General features: G+C 42.6%; 2 long non-coding RNA genes across 2 annotated transcripts; one reads left to right on the forward strand and one right to left on the reverse strand.

Moving 5' to 3' along the window:
• Positions 1-2,206: 2,206 nt before the first annotated feature.
• Positions 2,207-17,727, reverse strand: LOC125164158 (uncharacterized). Its single transcript, XR_007151655.1, has 3 exons — positions 17,718-17,727; positions 12,739-12,743; positions 2,207-2,457 (listed from the first exon to the last, which is right to left on the reverse strand). It is a non-coding gene; the product is annotated as an uncharacterized LOC125164158 (long non-coding RNA).
• LOC125164159 (uncharacterized) lies at positions 2,360-26,218 on the forward strand. Its single transcript, XR_007151656.1, has 4 exons — positions 2,360-2,482; positions 8,352-8,358; positions 8,757-8,763; positions 26,206-26,218. It is a non-coding gene; the product is annotated as an uncharacterized LOC125164159 (long non-coding RNA).

Genomic DNA, 26,218 nt, shown 5'->3' on the forward strand with positions numbered 1-26,218 from the left:
AATGTAACGCCACCAAGAGTGGACCCCGATGGAAACTATGGACGCTGGGTGATGATCAGCGTTGGCCCATCCTTGGCAATGAACGTGCCACTCTGGTGAGAGATGTTGATAAAGGCGGAGGCTCTGGGCATGCAGGGACACAGCATATACGAGAAATCTCTACACCTTCCTCTCAATGCATTGCCAACCTAAAACTGCTCTTAAAAATGAAGTTAAAAAAATCCCCCCCAAATAAGATGTCTATCAAATTCATGGAACAATGTAGATAATAAACAGCAGTTCCCTCGTCATCATACGCAGTAACCATTCTACTAGAAGAAAATAAAAGACTTTTAAGAAGTCGATTAAAAGACTCAATTTTCTGGCTTATACAGAGAATATCCTAAGTAAATGCTTTCAAAAATGCTGGAATGTGAAGGCAGTCATTGTTTCGCTCAGAATTTATTAATGCATACGGTTAACTACGTTAGACAAAACATTCTGCTCCCATCGTGCTCATCATTGTAGACAGGGTTTATTCTGGCATAAAAGCAGAAGGCTCAGTTCAGGGAAATATGTCTCATTCAAAAAAAAATTTTGTTTGAATAATTTGAGGAAGTACAGTGTAGCGGTGGGTGGGCACAGGGACCCAGTTTGCCTGTAGTGCCACAGATTTAAAAGAAGGAAGTTGCAAGAGGAAGAAGCCTGCCATTTGCAGACGAAGGCAGTGGAGATGCTTGAGGAGGTGCACGACGTCCTCGTGGAACACGTCTGTGCTGGGGGCATCACTTCATCCCTCTGCACACTTGGCCCGGCCTTGCCGCCACATTTCTCCAACAAAGGCATCAGTGACATGCTTTTTTTTTTTTTTCTCTAGCCACTTCTTTTGAGTCTGTGTCAACACCAGGTAGCTGGCAAAAATCCTTCATTATGTTCCCTGATTTCAATAAGAATGAATCCAGTCCAATTCCTTAGAGCATCTACGTTCATCGCATTCTGGGAGAAATTAGGAGAAGTCAATCTTTCTACAGTTATTGCTCTGAAAATGAAGCATGAAGCTGGAAGCACTTTTTTTTTTTTCTGGTAGAAAATAATTTTATGAATACAACTCACAACCTAAATTACTGAAAGAATGAGGATCTATAATGAGTTTTCCAATGCAATTGTTACTGAAAATATAGCCCCCACCCCAAAAAAAAAGTAATTACAAAAATAATTGTATTGAGAAATGAAGTTGCTTCTTTGCAGGTAAGGTGGTTCCTCTTTCACTGAATGCCAATCACTTGATTTGCTCTTTTGCTTGAAAGAGTCAAAAAAAAAAAAAAAAAAGGTAAAAGAAAAGCTGTTCTATGGTACTTACTGTGCATGGTTCCTTTAGGAAAAGGCCTTCAGGAAGGCTCTCAATTGAAGTTCATTGAAAGTTTAATTGACGTTATTACATGACTGCTTTTGGCAAAAGAAAGGCAGAGCCATAGTGAGTAAGGCAATTTTTTTTTCTCTGCCTGTTCCTAGTTTTACCATCTTTGCTCCCTCACTCTTCATAAAAGAGTATAGAGATGTTACTTTGATAATATGGAGTAGAGTTTTGTTTGTTGCTTGCTTTAAGCAGAGAATATTAACTGGCCAAAATTCTTAAACTTCATAAAAGTATGTATATGAGTATGAAATACATGCACATATATATGTATACACACGTATATATGTACACAGATATATGTGTGTACGTATATATATACACAGATATATGTGTGTATATATATACTCACATATATGTGTGTATATATATACACATATATGTGTGTGTGTATATATATATCAGCTGCTATGGGAAATAGCACATTTTATATTCCTCAAACCAAGGCACTTGTATGTGTGTATATATATATATATATATATATATATATATCAGCTACTATGGGAAATAGCACATTTTATATTCTTCAAACCACAAATCATTCTTCTAGATGGTAAATATGTTTTAACTTTGATTCCTGAACTACCAGAGTATATATATTCCATGATCAGACCATGCTAAGTATTTTTTTAGTAGAATCTTTTTTATTCAGAAAAAAAAAAAAACCAAAAAACAAAAAAGTTTTCCAACCACACACAGGAGGGGTACAGGGAGGGAGAGGTGTCTGTCCATCCAGCCCCAGCCCCCAGCCCATGTGGTTTTGGCAGCAACAAGGGGTGTGGGGTAATGGCTCCAAAAATAAACATGGTGTACGTGTGTGTATGGGAAGGAGAGGGGTGCAAAAGCAGTGGGGGGTGGTGGGGGGAGAGGGGTGGACGAGGTCAGTACTGGGAACGCCGCAGGTGGGAGGCCATTTCATGACATTTCTTGTTGATCATCCCGCCGTGGACACCTTCTTTGCCCATCAGCAGGACCAGCGTCTTGGCAGTCGTGGTGACAGTGATGTTGAAGGTGGGAGCTCCGCCGGTGCTCTTGGTACGGAGATCTATGGTAAATTCCCCGTCCTGCAGCAGCGAGTCCCGGATAACAGTTACTAAGTTCCTGAACATCTATTTGTGTATGAATAATGCAATGTACCTTTGGAGAAATGTTCATGAATGGTTAATGAACAAGAAAAATATCTGTGCTAGGTAAATATATCTGTGCTGAAAGATGGGATCGGGGATTGTCTGTACACGTACAGGCTGGCATCCAGTGATAAATCAGAAATCCGTGTAAAGGAAGGGGGATGGTCCACCCGTGAGGCCATCCTCTCTGCTCACTCTCCTGAGTTGGCGTGGTACACGTGACTAAAAATTAACACCTGTGTGTTTCCTTGCCCAAGCCATGACCCATTACCAAGTCTCTGGATGGAAATGCTGCTTTAAAGGCATTATTGCAGGCACAATTTGAAAGAAAGTACTCTGGTCCAAGGACTGAACGTTAGGTGTTTAATTTCTTGGAAGAAGTCACATTTTTTTAAGTCCCATTAATCCCCAGTTCAATTTCTGTCTGGCGGACTGTAGGTGCCTAAAATGTTTATACAGCTGAACTTGGAGTTAAAAATTAGAGACACATGCCTTTTCCCTCCTTTTCCCCCCCTCCTCTATCACTCCAATTAAGCTGATTATAAACCCAGGTCTCTGTAGGTTTCCACCAAACTACACCGACTCTCAGGATTCGAAATGTTCTTACTCTTGGTGTTGCAAAGCTTTCTCACGTCCATAATCTAATTTCGTATTTACAGTAACATGTTGATCTTGATATGAACAAAATTATTTTACAGATTAAATATGTGCCCAGGTAACAAACCTACCTGAGCTTCACATGTTTAATTGATAAAGCTGATTTCAAATTGATTATGTAACTGCTCAGCTGTGCTTTTCTTCTGAGTAATTGGTAAAACAAGGGTGAAATGTATTATGGATAAATTGCCTGGTGTTTAGAAGATATATATATATATATTGGAGATGTTTTTGTTCGTTTTGTTTTCTGGGTTGTTTTTGCTTTTGTTTTCTTGTGGCAACACAATATGAAGTTTTGGTGAATTAAAAGTTACATATGCTAGAATTCCAGAACAATCTAGAAAGCATATTCTTTAAAAATATAAACCCCGTTAAATAGGTGATGGGGATTAAGGAGGGCACTTAGGATGAGCACTAGGTGATGTATGGAAGTGTTGAATCACTGTATTGTACACCTGAAACTAGTATAATACTATATGTTAACTAACTGGAATTAAAATAAAAACTAAAAAAAAAAAAGAAAAGGCAATGTAAAAATGTATAAAACCTGTTTAGAGGCTATTATGACTATTATCAGAAAATTGGTGAAGACACTAACTCCAACTCGAAGCCTACACCCACCTACGTGAGTGGAAGTCGGTAAACCCACAGAATCACAGTGAGACACCATCACATAGACTTTGACCCCAACTTTCATATGCAGCAGGGGATAGGATCAGTTTCTTCACAGTTGAAGTGATACAGGAAACAAATGGTTTATGGGTAATGAGGGAGAGAGGTTCCCATCAGCACTAAGCCCTGAGAGTATTCTTTTTGTAACTGAAACCAGAGGGATTGATGATTCTTCTGTAACACCCCCACAGAAGATGTTTTGAAGAAAGCAATCTCCAAACTTTGGCAGAAAGCATGTTCGCGTGGAGCGATCATCACAGCTTTATTATTTCCAGGGCGTGTGAAATCGTGAATAAAACAAAAATAGCAAATCGCGATTGTGATCCATTGCGGAACTGGCCACAAAATCCCCCCTGTGCCTGGACGCTCTCTGCTTTGCTTTGTGACAGAGCGGAGTGGATTTTGCCACCTCTTGAAATTGAGTTGGCCACGTGGCTTGCTTTGGTCAATGGGGCAGAAGCACAGTGCATCCAAGCAGAAGCTTGAAAGCACTTGTGTTTGGGGCTTGCCCACTAAGCTGGTCTTGGAATCCTGAAATTGCCGGTTGGAAGAGCCCAAGCTACCCTGTTGGGTCAGGCGGGACCGTGTGGCGAGAACCAAGGCATCTCTGCCGCCAGCCAACCAGCTGCCAGGGATCTGAGTGAGACCATCTTAGCTCCAGACAGCAGCTCGTCTCCCAGCTAACCCCCGATGCATTAGAGAGCCCAGCAGAAATCAGACCCGAAGGAACATCTCTCCAGCCCATGGTGCTGTAAGATCAATCAAACATGGTTTTACACCTCTGGTTTTGGGGTGCTTGTAATGCAGCATCAACGGACTGACACACACTGAAAGTGCAATCTGTGAAGATTGACCCAGCAAAACACGATTGCCTAGTCCTTTAAAAAACAAACAAACAAACAAACAAACAGGGGCGCCTGGGTGGCGCAGTCGGTTAAGTGTCTGACTTCAGCCAGGTCATGATCTCGCGGTCCGTGAGTTCGAGCCCTGCGTCGGGCTCTGGGCTGATGGCTCAGAGCCTGGAGCCTGTTTCCGTTTCTGTTTCAGACAGAAAGTCTGCCCCTTGCCCGTTCATGCTCTGTCTCTCTCTGTCCCAAAAATAAATAAACATTGAAAAAAAAATTAAAAAAACAAACACCATCTCAGACAAATTTCAGGCAGAATGATTGAGAAAATATTGTGTTTGAATAGAATACTCAGAAGCCATTGGTTCCCAGATATCTGCTCCCGTGCAATTTTGTGTAAAATGTCAGAAAGCACTGAATACAAACCCGCACTTGTAGTATGGACCGGATTGTCTAACTTTGCTGAGTTTCAGGGTTTTTTTTTAACCAAGAAAACAGAGTTCAAAACCTTTTTCCTTATAACGTCAATTACTCGGTACATCATCTGACCTGTTGTAGGTGTTCAATAAGATGATAGCTATCTCAGTTCTGGTGATCATAGTAATGCAGGCAGGAATCCTGCACCCATATCCAGAACCTTGTCCCATGAGCTGTTTGGGTCGAAGGTCACAATAAGGATACATGCCACACATTTGATTATCTGCTCTGATGGAGTTTCACAAGAACCAGCTGGGAACAGCATACGGGCATGAAGTAAGAAATTGGGAATCATGAAGAAGCAAAACAAGGAAACAAGACTGATAATTTAATGAGGGTGAGGTGCTCATGATTAACACCAGCAATGCAGGAAAACAATGTTTTTTTTGCAACGTGTAAGATTTCCTCTATGTAGGTGTATAGATCTAAGAGGAGAGACGCTGAAAATTGGTTTATTCGAATGCGTTTGTTTACAAATTTTCAAAGGACTCTTGTTTTCCATTAAATTTTTCCACTAAGATTTCACACATTTGGGGGATTAATTTAATATAATAAATATTCATCAGGGTAAGAAGTGAACCACACTCATGAGTGGATAGATCCTAAAAGCTGATTTTTATTTCTACTTTTTTTAAGTTTTTTTTTAAACATTTATTTTTGAAAGAGAGGAAGAGAGAGAGAGAGAGAGAGAGAGAGAGAGAGAGAGAGAATGAGCAGGGGAAGGGCAGAGAGAGAGGGAGACACAGAATCAGAAGCAGGCTCCAGTCTCTGAGACGTCAGCACAGAGCCCAACGTGGGGCTCGAATTCGCGAACTGTGAGATCATGACCTGAGCTGAAGTCAAACGCTTCACCAACTGAGCGACCCAGCCACCCCTAAAACTTATTTTTAATGAAAAAGCATTCTTTAAAAGTTATGTAAGCAAGTAAATAAATGAACCATGTATTTTCTACCACACATATATTTAAAGGTTAAAAAAAAACAGTCATGGGACATCTGTTTGTGATAAAATGGTGATGCAGAGATCTTTTAAAAGAAACAAAAGGTATAGTTTGCTAAGAAACAAACTTACAGGAAATTTTTTTTAAATATCTGTTTAAATGAAGAATCAAGATTGCCAGAAAATACTAGAAATCCTCTTGTATCTGAACCAGGGTGAGTCCACTGCTTGGTGACTCAGATACACTACGTAGGGCTGTCGCACAGAGGAAACTTTATCTGTGGGAAATAAGGAGATCATGGGAGGAGTGACTTCCAAAGCCATGACTCCCAGAGCAAGGGTGTGAGTGGGTCCCTTCTATTTACAGTTGGGATGAATAGTTAGGTGAACGTAAGACCTCGCAACTGCCTGCACCTTAAGGAAAGACCCCTGTACATACATCGGACGTTCTGTGAATGAGGCTGTGTTCCTCCTTGGGCAGAGACTTTAGTATCATAATGAGGTAAAGGTGGCTATTGATCATTCGAGACGTCACTCCATGATCTACGTGTGTATGCACGAGGCAGGGGTTTAGCTCAAACTGGTCTGCCGGTGGTCTTTTCCTCAGGCAGCCATTATTGCCGGAGGGGTCGTTTCAGTTTCCATAACGGGATGTGAGGCCTGTAGGCTCCTTTGCCTGAGTTACGAGATAAGCTGGAAAGAAGAACACAAGGCAAATGTAGGACAAAGGTCAATGGGTACCAGCAGGTGAATGGTAAAGGCAGGTCTTGGGATCTAGCTGGTGACAATCCGGCCTGGAAATAGAGTAGGATCTCGAATCTTGAGTGATGAGTTGTCAAGAAAGCCGGTAGCCACCTGGAAGTAATCGTCCAATCTCTGGTTATTGTGAGCTTCCTATTGAATATGACGTCCACAGGGACAGAGCAAGATGTTGGGCCTGCCATGATGAACAGCTAAGACAGAATGGGTACGGAAGCCCAGGACATGAGGGGGCCGCATTCTCAGTGAACATATAGACAAGAAAAATTCCAACCTCAATGTCAGTATGACTTACCTTGCAGCTGAGCAGAAGGAAAGGAAGACGATGCTTCCTGGACCTCGTGAACGGAAACTTTTCAAACTTTTGGAAGAAGATATATGATATCATTATGCCAGTAAGATCTCATAAATAAGGACTCTACTTAGTGTTTCTGAACATGACAAGTAAGAAAAAGACTGATAAATTCAGTTACAGGAAATATAAAAACTTTATTTCCTTTATTAAAATAAACCATTAACAAAAATAGTAGAGTAGAAAAAAAAAAAAGACTTGGAACAGTTATTGACCACACATATAACCTTTATAAAGAATTTCTGGAACCAGCGAGAAAAACAAAACAAGTTGTCTAATAGAAAAACGGCCAAAAACACGAAGAGCTATTTTGCTAACAATTGAACACATCAGCCAAAAAAAAAAAAAGAGCAAAGATGCAAAGATGATCAACCTCATTAGTAACATGAGAAAAACAAGCTAAAAATCTCAACAAGATACCATTTTACACCTCCGAAACTGGCAAGCAATTAAAAGTCTGACAACTGGAAGGTTTGATCGAGATGGGAAGCCACGTGAAACCCTGAACATGAATGGTACAGGTATAAATCGGTGCATTTGATTTGGAATGTGATGCAGCTTTATCTGTAAAAGTGGAAGATGCAAATACACAATGACCCAGCAAATTTTGCTCCCAGATAAATGTTGCTTGCTGTGTCAGAACAGATATGCGTGAGAATGCCCCCGTCTGCATTGTTTGTAATAAACTCAAACGTAGCAATTTGACTATGAGAAAAAGTGTTAGGACAGAAAAGGGAATACTATATAGCAGCGAAAACGATCCATTACACCTCTATACATCGATGGGAATTAATCTCACAAACAAAAATGACAAGTGAAAAAGGCAAGCTCTTATAGAGGACATTTCAGGAGAGTATTTAAATAATATTCAAACCAACGTAAACGGCAAAGATACACTACATCAACCATGGGCAGAGAGTAACAGCTCACATTGAGCTTAGGGGTTATGCTTTCCTGGGAAGGAAAGTTTTATTTCTTAACATATATCTTGGATACACTTGTGGTATTCTCCTTCGTAAAGATTCCATATTTGTGAAATATTGCAATACCAATTTTATTAAAATGATCTTGAAAAGTGCCCACTGGTTGTACCAAATTCATACTAGTCATTACCCTTGGGGAGGGGGAAGGAGACTGGTTTTGCAGGGAACAGGGAAAGCATTTTTCCATGTCCTTTAAATGTAAAGACTCAGTCTTCAGCTCTGCCTCCTCTCATCCACACACCTTCTCTAGGTGGGTTTTGTTTGTTTGTTTCTTTGTTTTTAAATATTCGTTTGTTTGTTTATTTAGTGAGAGAGAGAGAGAAAGAGAATCCCAAGCAGGCTATATCCCCACCTGTACCCCCTGTCTAGTGCATCCTTGGATTTCCAGCCTTTATGTCCAACTGCTTATCTATTCATCATTTTCCCTTGGGTTTCTTCTTTCTTTTTTTAATCTTTTTAAAAATATTTATTAATTTTTGAGAGAGAGAAACATATTGCGAGTGGGTGAGGAGCAGACAGAAAGGGAGACACAGAATACAAAGTAGGCTTCAGGCTCTAAGTTGCCAGCACAGAGCCCACGCGGGCCTTACGCAGAGCTTGAACCCACGAACCATGAGATCATGACCTGAGCCAAAGTCGGACACTTAACCAACGGAGCCACCCAGGCGCCCCAGGGATTTTTTTCTTTTAAGACTTTATTTTTAAGTAGTCTCTTCACCCAACATGGAGCTTGAACTCACAACCCTAAGATCAAGAGGCTCGCGCTTCACCAACTAAGCTGGCCAAGCACCCCTCTCCTTAGATTTCCCATTGGCATCTCAATTTAAAAAAATATATATATTTGTAATGTTTATTTATTTTTGAGAGAGAGACAGAGCCTGAGCAGGAGAGGGGAAGAGAGAGAGGGAGACACAGAATCTGAAGCAGGCTCCAGCTGTCAGCACAGAGCCCAGCTCGGGGCTCAAACCCACGAACTGTGAGATCATGACCTGAGCCAGAGTTGGACACTTACCTGACTGAGACACCCAGGCGCCCCTCAGTTTTAAGACACCCATAGGAAACATGACTGTCTCCCCCAAAAAGGACCTGGTAGCCAGTCTTCCCCATTTCATGGCAGGCACTGCCATCTGGTCAGTTGCTATTCCCATATTCCAGGAGTTATATACATTTTACAGTCTGTCTCCCTTTCTGTGCTCTTACCTGGCCCATTCTGCGTTCTAAGCATACCCTAAATCCGTCCACTTCTCAGTCTCCACTCTTACCCCTGTAAATAAACCAAGCCGCCACCCTTTCCCACCTGGATAAGTACAGCAGCCCCTGCTTACTGTTGTGCCTCCAATATTGCCCACCTGCAGGCCATTCTTCTGAAGGTAACACAAGGGACTCTTTTAAAGATAAATCATATGATGTCACGTCATGATGAAAATCCTGCATTGACATTGAAATGTGGCAGACCATGTCACCCCCACCCCCGTCAGTATGCCACTTGGACATAACGTTCATTTGGAGCTAAAGGCTCTTGAACAACAACAGGTATTGAAAGGATGCTCCAACACTCCCTTCTTCTTTCTAAAAGCAGGAGATAATCCCCCCCGTGAAAGAGGTCTTCTGGGAGCCTGGGTGGCTCAGTCAGTTGAGCATCTGACACTTGATTTCAGCTCAGATCTTGATCCCAGGATCGAGTACCGAGTTGGGCTCCAAGCTGAAGTGGAGCATGTTTTAGATTCTCTCTCTCTCCCTGCCCCTCTGCCCTCTGCCCCTCTGCCCCTCTTCCCCATTCTCTCTCTCCCTCTCTCAAATTAAAAGAAAAAAGGGGGTCACCTGAGTGGCTCAGTCAGTTGAGCATCTGACTCAGATCTCAGCTCATCATGATCAGGTAATGATCAAATTTGTGAGCTTGAGCCCCACATTGGGCTCTGTGCTGACAGCTTGGAAACTGCTTAGGATTCTCTCTCCCTCTGTCTCTGCCCCACCCCTGCTCTAGCTCTGTCTTTGACACACACACACTCAGACACACACACACACACACACATACACACTTTCTCTTTTTCTCTCTCTCTCTTCCTCTCAAATTAAATAAACATTAAAAATGTTAATGAAGAAGAAGAAGAAGAAGAAGAAGAAGGAGGAGGAGGAGGAGGAGGAGGAGGAGGGGAAAGTGGTCTTTCCACTACCAGGGGAAAGTAACATCCTTATCACCAAGAGCTGGCAACTGGGAGAAATCTGTACAAACTAACCCTCTTAGCCACTTTTCCACCCACTAACTACACTTGTCTCAGCAACTTTGCCTTGATACATTTCCACAGTTTATTATTCTTTGTCCAGTTCGGAATATAACCATTCAACTCTAAGTGCTTCTTTGTGCCTTTATGTCTTTATAAGGGCTGCCATGACATGTAAAACTTACATTACATAAATTTGCATTTTTCTGCAATCTATTTCATGTCAACATAATTCCCAAACCCAGCCCAAAACCCTAAGAGCTATGAGTGTAGGGGTCAAATTAAGCCTCTGCTACAGGATCACATGGCCCTTAGCATCATATCCAAATTCTGGTTCATCAAGCTCTGTAGGACCTGGCCCCTGGCCACCTCTCCACACATCCCAACCCCACAGACAGTCTCTCTCTCTGTTGTCACATGTGAAGCATACTTACCCATTAAGTACCCCTTGCCCCTGTAAGGACTAGATTTTCTTTCTCATGAGATCCATGATTATCCCATCACAGTCTTCAAGCACCCAAATCTTCTCTGGGAGATCGTTGCAGTTGGGTTATCCCAGAGCACCGATTTGTGCAAATACTTAATTCTCTCCCTCTCCCTCCAGAAGGTAAAATCACACATAGCCCTCACCATGTACCTGGCTCTGTTCAAGAACTCCACGTGTGTTTACTCGCTAATTACTCAGCACAACTCTTAAAGGTAGGTACTGTGATTTTCCCCATTTTACAGATGAGGAAGCTGAGGCATGAAGAGATGGAGTTACCCGCAGGAGAGCATACAGTTAGTAAGCACCACCCCGATGACTTGAGCATGGACAGGCTGGCTCCAGGATGCACGTGATTTACCCCCACACCCCACAGACACCGTCATGTGCCAAAAAACCCATGCTCCTTCTTGCTGTTTTGTCTGTATCCTCACCATTTAGAACAGTGTTTTGCACGCGGTGGCTACTTTTAAAAATGTTGAGTAAATGCATGAATCTATATATTTTCAAGAAAATCCACGTTCATATGGTTTGTTGTCTATACGCACATAATCTAAAAAGCAAAATACTGTGTGACCTTGAGCAACGTAAATTTAACTTCTCTGTGCTTCATTTGTAAAATGGGAATGACCATAGAACCTATAACGTAGAAGAGTAAGGGTTAGATACATTAATATATTGACAATATTTAGAATAGAACCTGTGTGTGTGCACATGCGCATGTGTATATATATATGTGTGTGTGTGTGTGTACACACATGTGTGTGTATATACACTCACACATATATGTATATATAATTTTATTTTATATGCCAATTATTATATATTATATATAATTAATAAATGTTAGGTATATTGATAAAGATAAACCTAGATGATTGGAGAATAGACTTTTTTCTTTGTACTTTTCCTCACGTACCAAATTTCCAAGTGCATAAATACATTATATCAACATAGATATCTGTACATCTATATCTGTGTCTAACCCCTGCAGGCTTTTCTGAGGAGAAGCCTGAAAGGACTGGCCCCTCTCATCCTGTCACCTTGCTGGCCCCACCACTGCCTACAGCATATCTGTGTCTACTCGGCAAAATATATCTCATTCGAGAGCTGTCATGCTGGAGCCCGCAATGTGCCTGCATCCGTCCAGTGGCAGGGACCAAGGTGAAAGCCTGACCGTGCAGAGGCTCATAGGCTGCTTGGGCAAGGAGAAAAGACGGCCAACGAGCCAGTATGATGGAGTGCCTGAGTCCTAAGACAGAGGGGATACTGATGGGGGAGGAAGGGAGCCACCAAGACGGAGGGTGGCCCAGTGCTCCCAGTGTGGTGGGGCAGCCTGGTTCAGAATTGAAACCCTGGGTTGAAAGGTTGATCCAGCAGACAGTCCCAAAGGGAGACCTGCTCTCCTCTCAAATACCAACAGAACCCTAATAAGAACCGTCTGCACTAAGAGTGGGTCTCTACCTTGCCATGTGGGTCTGTTGCTGTTTCCTCACGACAAACCTACCACACAGGGAGTAGGACATCCATGGGACGACTGAAAGACAGAGAGGTTTAAGAACTTTCCTGGGATCACACAGCTGGTAAAGAGAGCAGCTCCAGAATCCATGCCAAAGGCCATAGTGGAAGACATTTCATCGATTGTTAGCAGACGTCTTCAGGCAAGTATTTGCTTCTCAGTTTGCTGATCAAAAATGTTGGCCTTATAAACATTACTTGCATTATTCCTATGGGGACTACATGAGATGGTTCCCATAATAGTGTTTTTATAAACTACACAGAACCTTGAAATCGAAAGGACTAGGCAGAGTAAACAATTATTAATTACTGTTACTTTAATAACAGAATGATTGCAGAGTTATTATAAGCAGTTATCATCGAATTATTATTACCTCTTATCTAGGATGAGGGTGATAACCAGTCTAAGGAATGAGAGCAGGTGAAAAGTAAGTTATTTTTTAGCACTTAGATTCAGTGCTCTGTTCCTGCCAAAATTCCAACCCCCAGAAGGGGACTTGTGCTCCAAGACATTTGGGGAGAAAGAATTCCTGGTCTATCATGTTATCATCATGATAACATCATCTCCAAGAATAGGGGTGGGTCTCAACCAGTGGAGGATCAAAAGTGAATCGTGTAGTTAAGCCTTTCTTGCAATGTGCTCATTGACATTGAGGTACTTGTTTGTAAACAGCATTTTCAGGAATCCAGACTACATTTCCTACTGTCTATAAGGCTTTCCACCCCAGTGTACCATGAGTCAGTCAAGCTCTTTGTCCCCAGAAACAACTTTTAATCTCCCCTGGTCCATCCCTACACTTTTTTCCTCCTCTGATTCCCTTCCCTGGTTAATGACACACAAGCAATGACCCAATTCTTATTGTGTGTTCATTTCATCCTAAGCAGGCACCAAATCATGATCACCTAGCCTTTAAACATCTCCCATACCTACCCCTTCTGGATCCGTCCTCACTAATACCATTTTAGATGAGTCACTGATCAATACTCAGAGGCATTTTCAATAGCTTCTTAAGAGGAATCACAGCCTCAGACTCAATCCCACAAATTGTCCATCACACCTCTGCCAGAGGGAATGTTTCAAGTGCAAATGTGCTCATGATGGACGCCCGTTCTTTGTTCTTTGTGCTCCCGTGGAACTTTATATGTGCATCTCTGATACTGATTTTTCAGTGAAGTGAAGATGCCTATCACTGGTTTAGGTGACAAGATTTTGGCTAACACGTGGATGGATCCTATCCCACTACTTATGTATATTTATTTTACTGTAATAGAAATAACATAAGTTATCCAAAGAATGATAGAATGTATTATTCACAAACATCTTATGATTCATTTGATGTAAAATTTTTACGAGCATGCCAATAATAATAAGGTCGGTGAACATGCACAAAAAACAAAAACAAAAACAAAAACAAACAAAAAACCTCTCCAGGATGGAATATTGGCTACTTCATTTTGCAGAGTGCTTATATTATAGCCACATTCAGAGTTGTATCGCCGGCCAGCTGGGCAATGAGCCCCAAGGCACACGGACTCCCCTGTTGCTCTCTATCCCAAGCATATCCACAGTCCCTTACAGAGTGATTTCTGTATTGCATGAAGTTCAACTCTGGAAGGAGGAAAATACTCAACTGCTAGCCAAGTTCCCATCCCTGGTATTTCTCTCGGTGAGTCAAGATTCTTTTGGTTTTAAGTGACGGGGCAGAAACACAGCTCAAATTGGTTTAGGCTCAAAGGAAATTTTTGCCTCATATAATTGAAAAACTTGGCAGTACCTATAGCTCAGGGGTGGCTGAATCCAGATGCTTAAATAAGGCGGATGGGAGCAGTGACATCTCTCTCAGACTTGGGCTTTTAAAAAACTTTTTTCTTTGTTTGTCTCAGCTTTGTTCTCATGCAGCTTCTGATAGTTTCTACACGATAATTCTGTACCTCCAGGCCTAGGTTATTGTTATCATGAACAATCGGGAAAGAAAACACCTACTTCCGTTGCTGCGGGCACTGAAGGGGGGCAGGAACTTTTAAATGGATGGTCCATTTGAAATTGGATCCAGATATCACCAAGTTGAATACTTACTGAATATTTACTGCATATTCATTGAATATTTATTCTGTTGTTTCTGCACTCAGAACACATTTACTGAGCCCCTATTATGTATCAGGCACTCTGTGACAAAGGCTCAAGTCTATCCTGGGATACAGATAAGTATATCAGAGCATCATATTATAGTGTTGGAAATACCATATAAGGAGGAACACGAGCATGTTACAGATGCATGAAAGTGAGCATCTTACGCAGTCTTAGGAGGCAGGAAGAGATGAAGGAAAGGTCAGAGTCATCTAATAAAAGAACTTTAGGATTTGAGCAGTGTTGAGGCACCTGGGTGGCTCAGTCGGTTAAGCATCCGACTTTGGCTCAGGTCATGATCTCAAGGCTCATGGGTTCGAGTCCCGCGTTGGGCAGCTCAGAGCCTGGGGCCTGCTTCCGATTCTGTCTCTCTCTCTCTTTCTCTCTCTCTCTCTGCCCCTCCCCCACTTACCTTCTGTCTCTCTCTGCTTCAAAAATAAATAAACATTAGAAAGAAATGGGGCGCCTGGGTGGCGCAGTCGGTTAAGCGTCCGACTTCAGCCAGGTCACGATCTCACGGTCTGTGAGTTCGAGCCCAGCGTCGGGCTCTGGGCTGATGGCTCAGAGCCTGGAGCCTGTTTGCGATTCTGTGTCTCCCTCTCTCTCTGCCCCTCCCCCGTTCATGCTCTGTCTCTCTCTGTCCCAAAAATAAATAAACGTTGAAAAAAAAAAATTTAAAAAAAAAAAAAGAAAGGAAGGAAGGAAGGAAGGATTTGAACAGTCTATGTCATCTTGTGATGGTGGTGTTTACACTCAGTGAGGCCACTGTTGGTTTTATTAGACTCTGGGGGAGGCTTTACTGACATCTCTTTCGAAAAGACACGGATCTGCCTAGAAGGCCTGTGTGTCATTTCCCCCATGTAAAACAGTATTTGGAACTTTAAAAATATTATATTCCAAATGTATGTGAATTTTTTTATGCTCTATTCATTATTTATCTTCTATTAATGAATCGTTTGATTATTTCCCTGGGTGAGCAGAATTTTTCAGCAGTTGGTGATCTGAATAATGCAGAGATAACTAATTATGTTTTTTTTTTTTCAGCATGCCCATTTCTGACGCAGAAAGATTCTTACCGAGGGAACATAAAAACCAAACATTTTAAATTGCCATTGTCTAGAAAATGTGATGGGAAAATGCTGTCTATTAGTTTGAAAATTAATGACTAGGCTGAAGGGGGAAAAAAAGGCATGATCTCTCTGTTAAACGGGCAGCAAATTGTGACAAGTCAGCAGATCGGGCTTCTGGTATTTGTTACCCCACTATTTCGTGGATTAACGGGGAACATGAGCCCTTTGTTTCCCTGACCCATCCCTTCATTTTTAAATAAGGCCCTTTCAGTACTGATAATCAAGAAATCTATGAATCCATGAAATCAATTTCAAAATAAGAATAGACGACTTGATTCTCATTAGACTAAATCATTTGTGTGATTTTTGATCTCTAATACCAAGGCACGTGATCAAATCAACCAAGGAACACCACCCTCCAACCCCAAAAGCCATGCAGAAAATTCATTTATGCAGTATTATGACAGAACAAAAATGAGGATTAAAAGAAAGGAAAACTGATAATATCAGTTCTTGGAATTCTGCGTGATTTTTTTTTACACTTAGATAAATGATTCCACATTTTATGATTTCCTATTTGGACGAAGTATTTATATCCAAGACTATGGCCAGTGGCCATGATGGCTGGCCATACCAACGTCTGTTCCGCTCAGACACAATTTGTGACATCCTAGTGGTTAAATATTTTTAATGTCACCTCTCCTGATATTCATTGGGAAATCTATGCGGCCTCCTTCTTAACCTGAATAATTAAGGATAGACAGATATTTTATACGTTATCTGCCAATTATTATGGAAATTGCCCAGCTTTCAGATTGGACAGGCCTGGACGCTAGCTGGAACAATTCCTACATTCTTTGTCACATCCAACAATTGCTGCCTACCCCTTGAAATAGATTGTTGTCGCTTTGCTTAAATGAACAAAGCGTAAGTATAAATTATCTACTTTTTGAAAAAATTTCTTCCTGGAAAACAGAATGTCCTCCTTAGATAGGCTGTGGGCAGATGAAGAAGGGGTCCCAGCAATGTAGATTAAAGCCAGCCGGTAACAGGTTCTGTGGTTAGGTCACGATAGAAATAGGAGTATCCAATGATTGAATAGAAGCTCAATGTCCAGGTGTCATAGGGTAGATTTCTGTAGAAATCGGGGAGGGGGGGTGCGGAATTACCTTTCCTCAAGCCCAAGGACCCAACCAGAGCAAAACAGTAGGAATCCTGATTGGGCAAAACCAAAGAGAAAGATGTTGGTATAAAGGTATAAAAAGAACAACACTGAGATAGCAGTTCTCAAATCCAGTTGTAGTCAGACTCTCCAGGAAGGCTTGACAAATATAGATTCTCAAGTCACATCCCCAAACATAGAATCAGAACCCCCAGGGGGTGGGATTCTCTCTCTGTATTCTGTAACTCACCTAGATCGTGCATTTGTAGTCAGCCATCAGTTTGTCTGATGGTGTTTAGAGTACATCCAGAACAACATCTATGCATGCTCTTCTGTATGGAATTTCAGCTGTACGATTTAAAAACAAAACAATACAAAACAAAGAAACCAACTATGATGGACAAAGTTTAAAATGCATAAAATAATAAATTTGGTTGTTGAAATGGAAGAATATAACGGATGGGTCTAAGAACTTGTATGTGTTGACCTTGTTCACACTGCTAGTAAAAGGACAGACTTGGAGAGACTTAGGTTTGGAATCTCTAACTTCAGGAGCTGTATGAACATGGGAATCACCAAAATTCTCTACAATAGAATGTCTTATCTGTAAAATCAAACATAGTATTGCAGGGCTCTTAGAGTTACTATGAGGATTAAATACAATGTCAGCACATTTCTCCATAGAATTTCTCATATATATGGGGGGGGGTGTGAAACAGTAATTACAAACAGAATCCTCACATATTATATGATCGTTTCAAAAAATTTTGCCTCCAGTTCCTGAGGTGCTGATACCTTTATCTTTAGCTCTCTGGCTACCCCTCCTTTTCCCTTCCTTTAAATGCATGCTTTTGGCTATAGACAAATTCATTAAACAGTTTAAATTGTTTGTAGGTTATAGACAAATTCATTAAGTAGCAAAGAATCACTACACATATCTGATCTTCCAGTTTCCTGACCACATACCTATCATCAAATCCAAGGCCGTGTGTCTATTTCACATAAAATCATGCATTCATGCATGTGTCGAAGCTTCTACTTGGCAACCCTCATGCCCAATACAGCTGATTATGGTCATTCTTAGAAAGCTCCAAAGAAAAGGAAGCTAGAGACAGTTCTAGACTGGTAACTGACTCCCCTGTAGGACTGGCACTTTCAGGGTAAATCCTAGGAAATGATCCAAATTGCTAGATTTACAGGGAAGTGAGGATTGGCCTCCTATCTGCTGGGTGTGGCATTTTAGAAGGATTTTTCCTCTTTGTTAATAATCACAAGCAGGTCTTATTTTGGGATTCCGTATCACCTTCTAGGCTTGGAAGGAAAGTTGGTGAAAATGGGCAAAGACCGTGGGGACCTTAAATTTGGATACAGGTTCAGTACCACCCAGGTAGGCTTGAAGTACTGCTGGAAAGGAAAGGTTTTCATTCTTTCTCTCCCACTTGCTAGCTAGTTGTCTTTGGGCAATTAGATAACCTCTCAACGTCTTAGTTTCCTCATTCATTAAACGGGAATCATTATATCCCCCTAATAGCATCACCGCCAAAATTACAGGAAAGTTTATGTGGATACCAGCCAAAAAGATGTAAAACCACTGTAGGAAAACATGAAATCAATGTTTGCTCAGCTGAACAAAATAATTCCAAATATGACTGACCTAGAGCAGCTAATACTATTTAATACCTCTTTTTCCCTGGCCTCCATTTCTTAACTCCTGTTGTATCTATTAATCCATTACAGGGTCAAATATGAAACATGTAGAAAAAAATACCATAAAATAATGATGCAATGTGATCAGTAATCACAAAGCAAGCTCTCATGTAACCATGTACCCATTATCTAGTAGACTGTGGCCAAAAACCCCAAATTCCCTTCTTCCCCATCATCTTCTTCTCCCCAGAAGTGGATTCATTCTAATGTCCATGATCATCACTTTCTGCTTGTCTTTATAGTTTCCTACCTATATGTATCCCTAAAAATATAGCTTAGTGTTGTCTGTTTTCTAACTTTAAAGAAGTGAAATAGCACCGTATATATTCTTTTTTATTCTTTGCCTTGCCTTTATTTTTTCAAAATTATGTCTGTGAGATTCGTGTTGTTTGGAACATTCCTTTTTATTTGCTACATGGCATTGCATGAAATGAGCCAACACTGGGCTACATATGCATTCCCCTGTTGATAGACATTCATTTTGTTTCCAGGTTCGATCTGCAGTAAGCCATGTTGATATCGACATCCTTGTACATGTTTCCTGGTGCTCAGGTGTCTTTGGGCTCCCACTAACGCAGAGGCCAAGATAAGGATGTGGTATGGGGACTTTCTTTGGGAAGGCCACGTTTTTCAGGAAGGGGAAGTAAGGGATCGGGCAGGGTGAGCGAGCGAAGGAGGATACAGCCCACACCACACAGACCATGGAATAGGATGCTCTCACTGCTCAGAGATCGCCCAAGTGTCAGAGCAGAATGGTTTCAATGCTCTCTTTGCTCACCGGGGTCCCATGTTTCCTCGAGTGGGTCCCAATAACTCATTGATATCTTGTAAGCTTTTAGATAGATTTAAGAATTTGTTTTCAATGTTTATTTATTTTTGAGAGAGAAGCGTGAGTGCAAGAGAGAAAGAGAGGCAGAGACAGAGAGAAGTGTGGAGGAAGGGCAGAGAGATGGGGCAGGGGATCTGAAGGGGGCTCTGCATCGACAGCAGTGAGCCTGATGCCGGGCTCGAACTCACAAACCAAGAGATCATGTCCTGAGCCGAAGTCGGACGCTCAACCCACTGAGCCACCCAGGCACCCTGGATGGCTTTAAGAAGTTTATGAAATAATAGGGCACCTGGGCGACTCAGTCAGTTAAGCCTCCAACTTTGGGTCAGGTCAGGATCTCACGACTTGTGAGTTCAGGCCCCGTGTCGGGCTCTATGCTGACAGCTCGGAGCCTGGAGCCTGCTTCGGATTCTGTGTTTCCCTCTCTCTCTGCCCCGCCCCCGCTGATGCTCTGTCTCTCTCACTCTCAAAACTAAATAAACATTTAAAAATTAAAAAAAAAGAAGCTTACATAATATTTTATTCAGTTGTGTTAGTGGTGGGTGTGGTAGGTCATTTAAGGAACAAGAAACACTGTTCTTGTATTTTAACTTGCTTCGCAATGGCACCCGACCCCTGAACCCTCGTTGTGCTTTTGTTTGGGAACAGGTGCAGGTGCTGTCACAACAGAGGAGGATATAAAAATCAGTTGAAACTATTTTAAAAACTCACACATAGATGTGTGCATATATATCTTCTGAAGAATGAAATCGTTGTGGTGGTGGCGTTCCATTATTTTTCTTTCTTTCGGTAAAGTAGAATCATCTCCACATGTGCGTTACTGGAGCGTGAAGTCCTGAAGGTCATCTTGCAACCCCGGATGAGGCCAGTGTGACCATTCATCTGTGGGTGTATGCATTTGTCACCAAACATACAGTAAGGTAAGAGTCTTAAAATGGAAATGTTATCACGTATTTCTGATTTCTTGGCTACTTCAGTACAGCCATGGCAAATAGAAACAGTATTTTTTTTTTAAAGAGAAAATCCTCAACAAAATTACAACATAACGTTTAAAATCTTACGTTTTCAGGGCGCTAGGAGGTGCACCAAATGAACACACTAGTCTACATAATAGATCAGGACTTTGCAAGCTCTAGCGAATCTGTCTTTTGCCACGTTCGGAGTATTGACAATTGCTTGCTGGTAATTATCAGTCTCGGCAAACAGCTACTCGGGCTCCCTGGGATTTTTACGATGCTTCCCCAGGCGGCACTGCTATGTGTTCTCCCCACCCCAAGTTTTTGATGTTCTAGGACATCTGAATGCAAAAATGATACCTCAGAAGAAGTCAGCCAATTGCCTAGTAAGTCGGTGATAGGATCTCACCAAACTCCACTAGTTTTTCTGTATTCTGTATTATCGTTTGGAGAGACACAGAGAACCAGAACTTTGGAACTTTACCATTTCTCCTCTTCTAAATCGAGGACTCTTATTCCCCGACCATCTTCTCTCTTCCATAATTGAAAACACTGTACGTGGTGCTGTGGTTCCGAGAAGAAACGTGGCAGACAGGCTGCACGTACCACACGCGAATTCACCTGCTCTGATCACAAACCCTTAGAGCTACTCGCTATTGGCCTTGGGAGGGATCACTGAGCAGCATTAAAGTTGAGGGGTTTGTAGAGAACTCGCCTACCAACCACACTTTGGCAGCTTGTCTCAGCCTCCCAGACAGCAGCCCCGTGATGTGTCGCATCGCAGTAGGAGGAAAGGGAACCGCGAGATCATGAAAGGAGCTCTGTGGGGCACCCAGGCTGGGCTCAAGTTTGACTTAGGTTTCACCCTAGATGAGTGACCTTGACAACGTGTTCCAGTTTATCTATAGAAAACGCGATATCATCCGTCCAGTTGGTTCAGACTGTCTACCGGAGCGACGTCATGGCAAACTGTCAACACGTGGAAATAAATCCAGATACTGGGGACTCGTTTCTTGCTGCTTTCTAGCAGTGTGCTTCTCCCCCTCTCCTTCTTCTCCTTCACGCAGCCTGGAGGGAGACAGTGGTGTCACTTCACAGCCACTTTTCACCATTCGCAGAGCAGCTCAGTAAAATAATACTGTCCGGGCTGTCATCACCTCCCTCACCTGGACCACAGCGCGGCCTCCTGCCCGGGCTCCCCGGGCCGCACTTGTTTCCAATGGTGCCTTCTCCGTGGAGCCATCACGGTGATTTTTGAAAATGTTTGAAAATGAGGTCATGTTACTCCCTTGCTGCAAAACCTCACCGCCACCGGCCTTTCTAACCTGACTTCCTGCCCCTTCCTCCACCTCCTAGTTCCGGCCGTGAGCCACCTTCTTTCAGTTTCTCACATACACCAGGCTCTTTCCTAACCCACCTCATGGCCCTTGCACATGCTATTCCCCCTTCTAGGCATGCCCTTCCCTCAGTTCTTCACATGGACGGCTCCTCTGGATTCAAGGCCCCGCTCTAGAAAAATTGCCCTCACTTGCCCTCTGTCCTCTTTCCCTAGCATCTATCACGTTCTTGTCGTTGTCCTAGTTACTCCCCAGCAAACTAGTGACAGTCTCAAAGTATCTCCAAAGCTCAGGCCTACCTTTTGCTTTCAGTCTCCTCTCATCTCGATCGTAGCCCCAAAAGAAACCTCATCTGCCACAGTCAGTGCTGGATCCCGGATTTCTTAAAGGGCGCCTGTCCATCAATAAACATTTGGGAATGCAAGGGCCTTTGTGACCCAACTCAGGATACCTTTTCTTTATTTTTTTTAACGTTTTTTTATTTATTTGTGTGCGAAAGAGAGAGAGAGAGAAGCAGACAGGCAGAGAATCCCAAGCAGTCTCCGCGCCATCAACCCAGAGCCTAGTGCGGGGCTCGAACTCACCAACTGCGAGACCATGACCTGAGCGGAAACCAAGAGTTGGATGATTAACAGACTGAGCCACCCAGGCACCCCCAGGAGACCTTTTCTTTATCACAAACCACCTCCCCCTCTACATTCCAACACTCTACCTTTGTTTCTTCTCGAGGAAAAAAAAAATGCTTCTGTATCGCCTAATCTTGCAAACTCATCTTTGGAGATAAGCTCCACCAGCACCTTCTCTGAGAAACTTCTGTGAATTTGCTTAAGTTGCGTTTAATTAACCTCCTTAAAGTCTCCTTCTGTGTGACTGAGTTGCCCAAAGCTTACCCTTACAATTTGCTCACCAAGTGCCTTTAGCATATTTGTGTTTGGCTTGGGGCGTGCCTCCGCCTTTCCATTCTCTGCCAAAAGCCAGAGATAAACTTTTCATCCACCTACTTACAATGTCTACTCCCATGATTAACACACAGTAGGTGTTAAAAGAAAATGTGAAAATGTGTGGTGAATGATAGAGCTGAATGAGCGAATAGCTAATCAGTCTCATGAAACAGCTTGAAATAAATCAAACAATTAAACAGGTGAAAGAGGCAGAAGAAAATACAAGGAAAACCTCTTCCAGCATTTCTCTGGGCGTCCACCCTCCTGAGTTGTTTTGTGTGAGGGTCTGTGTTCTTCTAGGGACAAGAGACAAGGAGGAATATAATGTTCACAATGTTCTATCCATGCTACATCCTTTCCTTCGTTTGTTCCCTTAGGGAAGCCCAATGAGTTAGAGTTAGAGGTAAGTTATAGATGAGTTTAGATGACGTAAACAAGCCAGAGTCCACTGTCCAAGATCAACCATTCGTGGAAATGACAAAACAGGAGTTAGACCCAAGATTTTAGGTATAAACCATAGATGTGCATGGCTATTGGGCCCTTCCTCAGTCCGGAAGGGAAATCATGGTGTATTTAATACACATGTTCTGTGTTGAGTCATTAAACCCTTTACCTGTTGGATTGGTGGCCAAAGCGACATTTATTTATATGAATTAAAAAACAAACAAACAAACAAAAACTCCAAAGAGTCTAACATTAGTATCATTATCTCTGCCAAAGTTAGAGAAGATACAACACAATTTTCAAATGATAAAAATAGAAATGCCTAATGACAACCGAAAGAGTTAACTTAAGGCTAAACGAAAATTACTCAAATCACAGTTGATGCTTGAGGGAACTTCACAGATTAGACCTCCTTGAGTCTTTATTCATGGTCAGGCACCAGAACATCTGGGATTTAAGATGTTGTCTTTGGAACACTATCAAACATGAAACTTAAAATAGCTACATGTCAAGCACATGTAGACAAGTAGTCACATATGCCAATTGCTTAAGAAGATATTTGTGTGTGTGAGTGTGTGTGTGTGTGTCTTTCGCTAGAGAAAATGTATGTCCTTTATTTTGCCCATAAATGATGAATCTTTCACTAGACCCCTCTCTCAAATATCAGCTGCTCCAGGTAGGGGGGTGTCATCTAAGTCAAGGACGATCGAGCCATCTTTCACCAAAGCAATAATGTAAGTGTCCTTGTAGGTAAGACTCAGTCTTTGATTTCCTGCCCACCCCCATCTCCCACCCTATCCTCTCCTTTCCAAGATGCCCTAGGGGTGTACAGAGGAGCTTATTGGTGTCCTCACAGAAACTGTGTGTTGGGAGAAGTTCTCAGGTCCACACAACACATCCTCTGGATCCTTGGAGATTCATGCCAGCAATGTCTGTATCACTGTCTCCTGTGAATTAGTGTCCCTGGAGGTGCACTGTCCCTGACCACTTTGAGAGCACCTACGCAAGTCGATGATCCTACAGACCCCATACTTAGGACCCCATTAGGCTTGATTCTTTGCTCTCGAGAACATCAGGTCTCCTTCCAGGCATGTGGAGTACCAAGGTCTCCTGTAGACCACTGGGATACAGGGACGTGGCTACGCGCTCACACTGTCTCGCACTGATGCTGTGCCATCACACTACGTCAGCTGGCACGTCTGTAAGCAGATCTTCTAGAAACTTATGGCCTGCCAGCCCCTTTGTTGTCTGGCTTCCCCAGATGGGTATAGGGCAGAGAGAGAGGGAGACACAGAATCCGAAGAAGGCTCCAGGCTCTGAGCTGTCAGCACAGAGCCTGACGTGGGGCTTGAACCAACCCATGAACCATGAGATCATGACCTGAGCTGAAGTCGGCCACTTAACCGACTGAGCCACCAGGCACCCCTAGCAATTTACTCTTTAAGGCAAATAAATGGTAGATAGTGTGGTAGAAAAAAATGGGAATAAAAAGAGGATTACGTGACAGAAGTCCTGAGTTCAAGTGTTTATTATGTGATTAACTAGTTATAAGACTGTGTCAATTAACCTCCTTTTTTTATATTTTCCCCCCAATAAATAAGATTTAAATCATAAGCAATCAGAACAAATTACAAAATATGTTCTATGTTACTGGCATGCGTTTTTAATTTTTTTTTTCAACGTTTATTTTTATTTTTGGGACAGAGAGAGACAGAGCATGAACGGGGGAGGGGAAGAGAGAGAGGGAGACACAGAATCGGAAACAGGCTCCAGGCTCTGAGCCATCAGCCCAGAGCCCGACGCGGGGCTCGAACTCACGGACCGCGAGATCGTGACCTGGCTGAAGTCGGACGCTTAACCGACTGCGCCACCCAGGTGCCCCTCTGGCATGCGTTTTTAAACGGATTGCTCCTTACCACAACACTATCATGCAGATACTCTTATTTTTCCCATTTTAGAAATGATCAAGACCACATTTTTAGATCTATGAAATATAAGGGGGTGAGGAATGCTGGGAAGGAATGCTGTTTCATGGCCTGCCCCCACTTCTGAGACATTTGATTGTGGTTATCCACCTTGCCTGTTCAATGGAATCACCTGGAAACCTTTTCTGATTACTAAAGCATGACCACCACCCAGATAAATTCGGTGGAGCTCTCAGGGAGTTGGGTGGTCCCAGTTTCCAGATCTCCTCAAAGTGTTCTAGGGTGCAGCCTTAATGAAGAATCCCTGATCTCAGTCTGTTCAGCTAGTTCCCCAGATGGTTCTGAGCCATGTTGAAAATCTTTGCTCGTGACCCGAAGGTGAGAGAGGAACAGGGAGGGTGCGTGGTGGGGGCGGAGGTGATAATGGCTGATTAGTCTAGAGGAAACACCCCGAGAGCACTACCGGGCTCCGGGTTTGGCCGTGAAAGCAGTTGAACAGATGACACAGTTTTAGAGAATTTAAGTGAGGAATGTGGGCCAGCCTTGCAAGTTCAGGAGGTAATTCTCTTCCCATTCACAAGTGAAATGCAAGCCATTGGAATCCAGACTTTGCTAAGAAGTTTAACAAGAGCCTTGATCCAAACTGGAAGTTCTATCACATTTAGCTACAGGCACGGTGCTTGGAGGGGAGGAGGAGAAAGAAACAGTGCTGGGTGATAAAGCAACATGAGGTCAGCCAGCTCTGGGTTGGACCATCATTCACAATTTTTATTAAAACTCACAGAGAAGAGGGGCGCCTGGGTGGCTCAGTCGGTCGAGCATCCAACTTCGGCTCAGGTCACCATCTCACAGTCTGTGAGTTTAAGCCCCGCATCAGGCTCTGTGCTGACAGCTCGGAGCCTGGAGCCTGCTTTGGATTCTGTGTCTCCCTCTCTCTCTGCCCCTCCGCTGCTCATGTTCTGTCTCTCTCACTCTCAAAAATAAATAAAAACATTTAATTTTTTTTTTTAATCGCAGAGAAGAGATTAAAGGAATGAAAACAGAGGGACAAACACCTGCTGTTGGCACTTAATTGTAAGATGCCAAGCATGCAGGTTAGGAAAGCAGAAATAATGCAAATATGACCAAAAATGCCAGGATGTAAGAAATGGCATGATGAGTCATTCTACCCAACAGGAAACATCAAAGGGGTCCTGTATCTGTAGAATGAATGGCCTTACAAATAAAGAAACGTTGGTATTTGCCCTGGAAATCCAACATCCAAGATTAGCACCTTAGTTCACATCTCCGA

This window comes from Prionailurus viverrinus, chromosome B1 (assembly GCF_022837055.1).
Source record: "Prionailurus viverrinus isolate Anna chromosome B1, UM_Priviv_1.0, whole genome shotgun sequence".
NCBI classification, from domain to species: Eukaryota; Metazoa; Chordata; class Mammalia; order Carnivora; family Felidae; genus Prionailurus; species Prionailurus viverrinus.